The sequence below is a fragment of the Electrophorus electricus genome, chromosome 14 (assembly GCF_041902795.1).
Source record: "Electrophorus electricus isolate QZ-2024a chromosome 14, ASM4190279v1, whole genome shotgun sequence".
Classification (NCBI taxonomy): domain Eukaryota; kingdom Metazoa; phylum Chordata; class Actinopteri; order Gymnotiformes; family Gymnotidae; genus Electrophorus; species Electrophorus electricus.
Genome location: NC_137510.1, coordinates 972,996 through 980,000, shown reverse-complemented (window position 1 = coordinate 980,000; position 7,005 = coordinate 972,996). Strand labels below are relative to the sequence as shown.

At 42.4% G+C, this 7,005-nt stretch overlaps 1 protein-coding gene and 1 long non-coding RNA gene across 3 annotated transcripts in view; both read left to right on the top strand.

Moving 5' to 3' along the window:
* The window catches only part of prtfdc1a (phosphoribosyl transferase domain containing 1a), a 7,536-nt gene extending 7,533 nt beyond the window's left edge, over positions 1-3 (top strand). For both annotated transcript variants that reach the window (XM_081696017.1, XM_027028875.3), the window contains one exon: positions 1-3. This exon is cut by the window's left edge and continues 270 nt beyond it. The gene's annotated coding sequence lies outside the window, so the exon portion shown is untranslated.
* A 4,712-nt stretch (positions 4-4,715) lies between these two features.
* On the top strand, positions 4,716-5,721 carry LOC113589289 (uncharacterized). Its single transcript, XR_003411950.3, has 4 exons — positions 4,716-4,964; positions 5,054-5,131; positions 5,304-5,397; positions 5,521-5,721. It is a non-coding gene; the product is annotated as an uncharacterized LOC113589289 (long non-coding RNA).
* The last annotated feature ends 1,284 nt before the right edge of the window (positions 5,722-7,005 follow it).

Sequence of the window (7,005 nt, the reverse complement as noted above, 5' to 3'; positions counted from 1 at the left end):
GTATTGGCCATAAACACAGCTTAACCAAAGTGTTTTGTATACACTGATAATCACTACTGTGAACAGCAGGATAGTAAAAGATAAACTTTAAATGGTAGCTCATCATTTAAGATGATTTTAACACTACAATTATTTTAGGAACTTGCAATATATATAAAAAGTGTACAGAATGGCACGTGATCTTTACAGAAATAACCACCCATAGTGCTTGACTCAGAGTTTCATCTGTGAGGCTCTGAGCATGTGTGTAAGATCAGCAGCCCTTTGAACTGAGTGGACTGCTTACATTGGCTTTGCAATGGTCATGGAAAACTTTTCTCCTGATTGACTGAAGAAGCATTTTATGGCGTCCCCAAATGACTTATGATTTACATTTCCTACATGCCATATCCTAAAAGGGGACCTGTTATGCTTTTCTGTTTCCTCCCCCAGTTTCATTTAGTATTTTACCGTTTTAAAAGTACATACCAAAGTGAGTATCTCTCCCACAGAAACCACTTTCCTCAGACACACTGGAGCAAAAAGCAGATTTTCTTGAATTTGGAGCATTATTGTTTTCTCATGTTCCAAGTCTGCTCCAGTGCTACATGTGATGACAAAGAAATCACAGTGTACATTTTTACAAACTTGGAGTTCTCTGGGGGGTTTTTCCCCCTTCATAGTGACCACAAAAAAACACAAAAACACAAAAACCTCCTCCTTCATTAAACCTGCTAACAGTGAACACATTTATGATGAGGTCAATCACTACCATAAAGGAATTATTGGTAAACAAGACAAGTCTCAAAAACGTGTCAGTTTTCCATCTACAGGGACATGTCTCTGCATTATGCATTAAATAAAGATTTCTGCAGCCTGCTGGTAGTTCTCCTCCATCTTAGTAAGACATGACCCCTTTCTTCTGTGCATTTCCTTCATCTCTTTAAGCTAAACTCATTAAGGTAGAGGAATAATACAGACAACAGAGTGGAGTGATCACAGAACGCTTTTATCAAGGAGTAGAGATGTTAGCCACGCCACTCATACTCTGTTTAAGACGAAGGGTAAATACTGAAGCAGCCAAGCCAGCAGCCTTTACTTACAATAAGCCACAGCAAGTTTTTGTTTTTTGTTTTTTTTTACACTGCAACAAAACATTTGAAAGGAGTTACCTTGGCCAATTTGACCTGCATTACGAGACCCACAATTTCCTGTCAGGTGATCAACAGATCAACGTCACCTGAAACTGAGATCAGCCACTTGACCTACAGAGCCTAGTTACCATTCCTCTGGATTAAGCCTGGGAACCCCTATAGGAGACCAGTGATGCATTAAATGCCTTTACCACCTTATTCTAATCCAGAAAATTTGCCAAGCAGACCAAGCCAACACTTGGACAAGTTTAGTACACCAGCTGTAGTTAGCAAGTTTGTCTCACTGGGGAAAGAAAGCACAAACAGCAGTTTCTGAAGAACATTTATTCAGGAGCTACTTGGGAGGAGGTGAAGTGCTTAAGCCTACAATCTCATGGAGGGCTCAGGGACAATGCAGACGGTGCTGAAGATAGTAGCAAGGGGACTGCACAAGAAACAGCTGAGAACCTCATCCACCAGACACTGCAAAGTGTCTAGAAGTCTAAAAATTGAAGGGTGCATGAATAATTCACATTTGGAAAGAACAGTTTAGTGTTGACCCAAGCCATGACAAATCCCATGAAAGTGGACAACTGAGCAAGTTGAAGCAAGAAAAACTACTACATGGGTTCTCCAGTGGTTAGACTTTACCTCTCAGTTTCTAATGACCTTCCTTCATTTCAGGATGTTCGATGCCTGAACCATCATCCTCATCAAAGGGTGGCACCATGTGATGTGGACTTCCATTATGACAAACAGATTCAGCCGCAATATGGAGGTCTAATGTAGTCATACCACAGGGAGAACAAGCTACACTGATCCCTAATCAGAGGGAACCTCTAAGCAAACCAGCCATAATAATATGAATTCTGTTGTGTTAGAGAAGAGCACATGTATGGTGCAATCAGACCTTCATGGTGTCTGGCCATTTGTGACAGCAGCTGGTCTGCATCATTTTGCTCCTGTTGCTCATGCGGAGAAGCGGATGCTACAAACAACAGAGGTTTTCTTAAGATGTGATTGTACAACACATCCTCAATATAGACGCAAAATCAAATGGGACCGAAAAGTCAACTTACCGACACAAAGGACTACGAGCAGCACGCTGAAAACAGAGTCTTACTACACCCATTATACTACCCTACCAAATACAAAACGACCATTTACATTTACGGCATTTAGCAGATGCTCTTATCCTGAGCGAATTACAAAAGTGTACAGTACAGTAGGTTAGAGTCCAAAATACCAATGAACTAGAATACTGTAGAAATACAGGGATCACTGCTGATGACTAGAAGTACAAAATACATAAGGTCTATTAAACAATGATAAGTGCTATAAATAATAAGTGCTAGAATTTGTTAAACAACATAAACAATACCCTACAATAAGTATTAATTTAGTCAGTCAATATGGGAGCAGTGTCAGTTGTCCTTTAAATATTCTGCAATGATGGGTGGGTCAAGTGATAGATGGTCTTCAGTCTGCATTTGAAGACTGCAAGGGACTCTGCTGTCCAGACAGCAAGTGAGATTTCATTCCACCATCTTGGAGCAGGACAGAAAATAGTCTCGATGCTTGTAGTCCATGAGACCTGAAGCAAGGTATTTCAAGCTGAGCTGTACTTGAGGTTCAAAGTACTCGAGGTTCGAAGTACTCTAGGTATGGAATGGGCTTTGACCATTGACCTCATGTATGAAGGGGCTGGTCCATTTTTGGCTTCGTAGGCAAGCATCAAGGTTTTAAATTTGATGCATGCAGCTACAGGAAGCCAATGAAGGGAGCGTAGCAGTGGAGTAGCATGTGTGCACTTTGGAAGATTGAAGACCAGTTGTGCTGCTGCATTCTGGACAAGTTGTAGAGGTTTGATGGCTTGTAGAGGAAGACCAGCAAGTAGCGAGTTGCAGTAGTCTAGCTTTGAGATCACAAGAGAATGCACAAACACCTGGGTAGCTTCCGGCGAGAGAAAGGGTCGAATCCTTCGTATGTTACAAAGGAGGAATCTGCAAGACCAGGTTAGATTAGAAAAATGAGTTGAGAATGACAACTGGTTGTCCAAAGTTATGCCCAGGCTATGGGCAACTTTGGATGGTGATACCAGGGAGTTCTCAAAGGAAACAGTGAGGTCATGGTAAGGGTTGGGAGTACCTGGGATGAACAGAAGCTCAGTTTTACTGGGGTTGAGCTTCAAGTGGTGCTGTCATCCATAACGCGATGTCAGTCAAGCATGCTGAGATACGTCTGGAGACCTGCATGTCAGAGGGTGGAAAAGAAAGAAATATACTATTTGGATGCGTGGACGGGCTTTAAATACCGGAACCAAACCAGGACCAGACGCCCATGTCACCTGGCCTTCATTACAGCAATGAATGTTAAATCATTGAGAATGCCAAACCGCAAAAAGAGAGGATGCACGTAACCAAAGTTATAGATGTCAAGATGTATGCAAGATATTTGTCATATGCTACCTTGCCATTAGGAAATGGCGCCTATAAGCATAAGTGGCCTTTTGTGCCTGATGGATTGGTGATGTTGGTGTAAGGTGGAGTTAACCCCTATGGGATTTGTTTGGTGGGAATGAATAATTATTTTTCATTTATTCTTGTGATCCCTTAACTTTGAGTTGCTAATCTAACTAGCTAAGCTGGATATGGGTTTTGCAGTATTGGCTGTGTTCATGTACTGTAGTCACAACCTCAAAAGGGCTGCTTTTGTATTTTATTTCTTTGAAAATATTATTTGGGAAAATGTAAAAAGGTTAGAATTCGTCCCAAGTTTTGTTTTGTGTGAATTTTAGTTTTATGCGCGCTGTCTAGTGCAAGTAAATTGAGAAGTGAAATGAAGAGAATAATACTGTCTGTAACTTTATCAGCGGCATTAAGAAACTGAGCTGTTTGAATTGTTAGTTTTATTTTTTAAAAGAAACCTTTGCCTGTCGCAAGCCCAGAGAGAGAAGTTGAACAATAAAAACAGCGCCACCAGCTGACGCACCATACTTCTGCTTTCGCTGGTGTCCTTCATCCAATCCAACACAGCGCAGAGCCTCGGAGAGCCTCAGAGAGAGAGGTTACATCGGCATGGATGCAGCATGCAGGACAAACGTCCATGTACACACTGACCTTGGAATACATGCTTGCTAAGCAGCAGTGTACATACAAAATTCTCCATGTTTAAACATATATGTGCAAGGCTACTCCAAAAGATTAACACTTGTCCACCAAATGCTTTAATTCAATATACATGTTGTACATTCATTGTACCCCAGAAACAGAACGGTTCAAATTAATCATTGAAAGCATAATATTGCCATTACATTCCTGCCCATGATGACTGGATGTAAAATTCCGACCAAAACTACTTATAGTACAGAAACATTTGTGAATGGCATCATGGTACATTAGAAATACGTCTACTTAATATAAAAGGTTGATAAATGTAGCTCGTTCCTACTGCAAAAGCACCAGCTCCTTAAGTTGTAACCACACCAACTGCCCAACTATGTGAACAGACACATAGAGGCGAGCTCTCAAATCTCAGCGCTGAGCGGAAAATATACGAAACGGCGTCATTACGTCATTATTCGAGTCGCCTTCGCTGTACAATTCCACTGATTTCCAGTCAGTTCTCCAACGAGCTCGTAAGACGACGCGCAGATTAGCGGTTTGGCATGCGCAATGATTTAACCTTAATGAAGGCCACCTGACATGGGCGTCTGGTCCTGGTCTGGTTCCGCTATTTAAAGCCCGTCCACGCTTCTAAACAGTATATGGTCGTTTTGTATTTGGTAGAGTAGTATTATGGGTGTGGTAAGACTCTTTGTTTTCAGCGTGCTGCTCGTCGTCCTTTGTGTCGGTAAGTTGACTTTTCTGTCCAGTTTGATTTTCCGTCTCCATTGAGGATGTGTTGTACAATCGCAGCTTAAGAAAACCTCTTGTTTGTAGCGTCCGCTTCTCGGCGTGAGCAACAGCAGCAAAATGACGCAGACCAGCTGCTGTCACGAACTGCCAGACAGTTGGGAGGTTTGACTGCACCTGAGTATTTTTTGTAATGCAACAGCAGATAAATCAGTAGGGCTGGTTTGCTTAGTTGACTGCTTATGGCTGTGGTGTTCTTTTTGATTAGTGGAGCTTGCTCTCCTTGTGGCATGACTACATTACATTAGTTCCCCATGTTGTGGCTGAATCTCTATAGGTTATGGGAGGCCGTGTCACATGGAGCCACCCTTGAATAAGTATGATGGTTCAGGCATTGAATATCCTGAAACGAAGGGGCATTAGCAACTGAGGTAAAGTCTAACCATTGGAGAACCCAGCTAGTGCAGTTTTGCCCACCTTCATGGGTTTATGGCTTGTGTGGGTGCTAAAACTTGGAACTGAATTTAAATGGTTCATGAATTTTCTGATTCCAGGACTTGACCATTTACAGGATGGATTACTTTGGAGTCTCCTGTGCCATCAACTTGCCATTAAGCTCTACCATATTCAGCAACCCCCCTTTTTTTTTTTAAAGAGGAAAAAAAAAAGAAAATTGGCCTTTGGTCTGTGGATGAGATCATGGGCTCAAGTGTTGGCAGTGTAGATGTACAGACTGAATAAATATTTTTGCTCAATTGCTGGCCTGTGCTTTCTTTCCCCAAAATGGCTGCTACTAGTGGATGTATGGATTTGGCTTCTTAATCTTGTGAACTCTCCACATTCCTGAATTGTTCAGTTGGATTTGTAGCCCTAACCATAGCTCAGCCATGCTGGCTTGTCTCTTAATGCGTGACATGGTTTAGCTCTGACTCATCTACTACTTTCTGGGTTTTTCCACATGATTATTGGGCAAGATTAAAAATAAATGGTCCCATACCCCAACTAGTGCACAAGCTTGATTTCGATGCAGCACATCTGTGTTGTTGGCTGGTAGGTTTATGCAGGTGTGGAGGTCAGCTGTGTCGCCACTTTCTGCAACCTGGGAAAATAATTTTCCTGAATTGCTTTTAGGGACATCCTTGTTGCTGCACCTCTGGTCACTCGACTGTTCTTCCCTACACCATGCGTGGGGGTTTCACTGATGTGCGTATTGTAGGGCTTAAGTGGGTGATGCTTTTGCCATGTGGGGTCTCTATGCCTGGAGGAGTTATGGTATCTTGTACCTCTGGGACCAGCTGAGTTGTTTAATCTAAACCCAAACTACTGCCAGCCTTGAGCCCCGACTTGTTCAAGAGACCTCAGAAGTGCAGGGTGAAGCAAAACTAAACCATAATCATAATGGGGCCTGAGGGCTCTAGTAAGATGGAAGACACAGGAATGCAATATGTGTGCTTTACTGAAACATGGCAGGAATGTATTCTGGACATCCAACTGTTGGCTGCGAGTTTGCATATCTGGTGAGGGAGTTTACATAACATCAGCTGTAGCCACTGGGACAGGTGACATAAAATGATCATGAATGTTTCTTGGCCAACTTTTCCACAACATGGTGCTCTTCCTCTGGCAGATTGGATCACAGTCTTGTACTTCTCACCTGAACAGCCACTGTTCAGCAGCAACCTCTGACCAAAGACTGTTAGGCTACGGCATTAAAGAACTAATGTCAGCTGTGAGTGGTGCCTGCTGTACCTCTTTACACTGCATGGACAAAATATGGGGATATCAAAACAGGTGCATATGACATCCAATTCTAAAGCTATAGCCACTGCTATGGAGGTGGTTCCCCTTCTGCAGCTATAGAAGTGTACACTCTTAGTTTTCTACAAGATTGGAATGGGAATTTTTGCCCACTTATACAGAAGTGTTTGTGAGGTCAGACAATGATGTTGGATGATGGTATACCAAACTCACCCAAACATGCCTTTAGGGACCTGAACCTTGCTTTGTGCAGTGGGGGACAGTTATCCCAGAACAGAAAA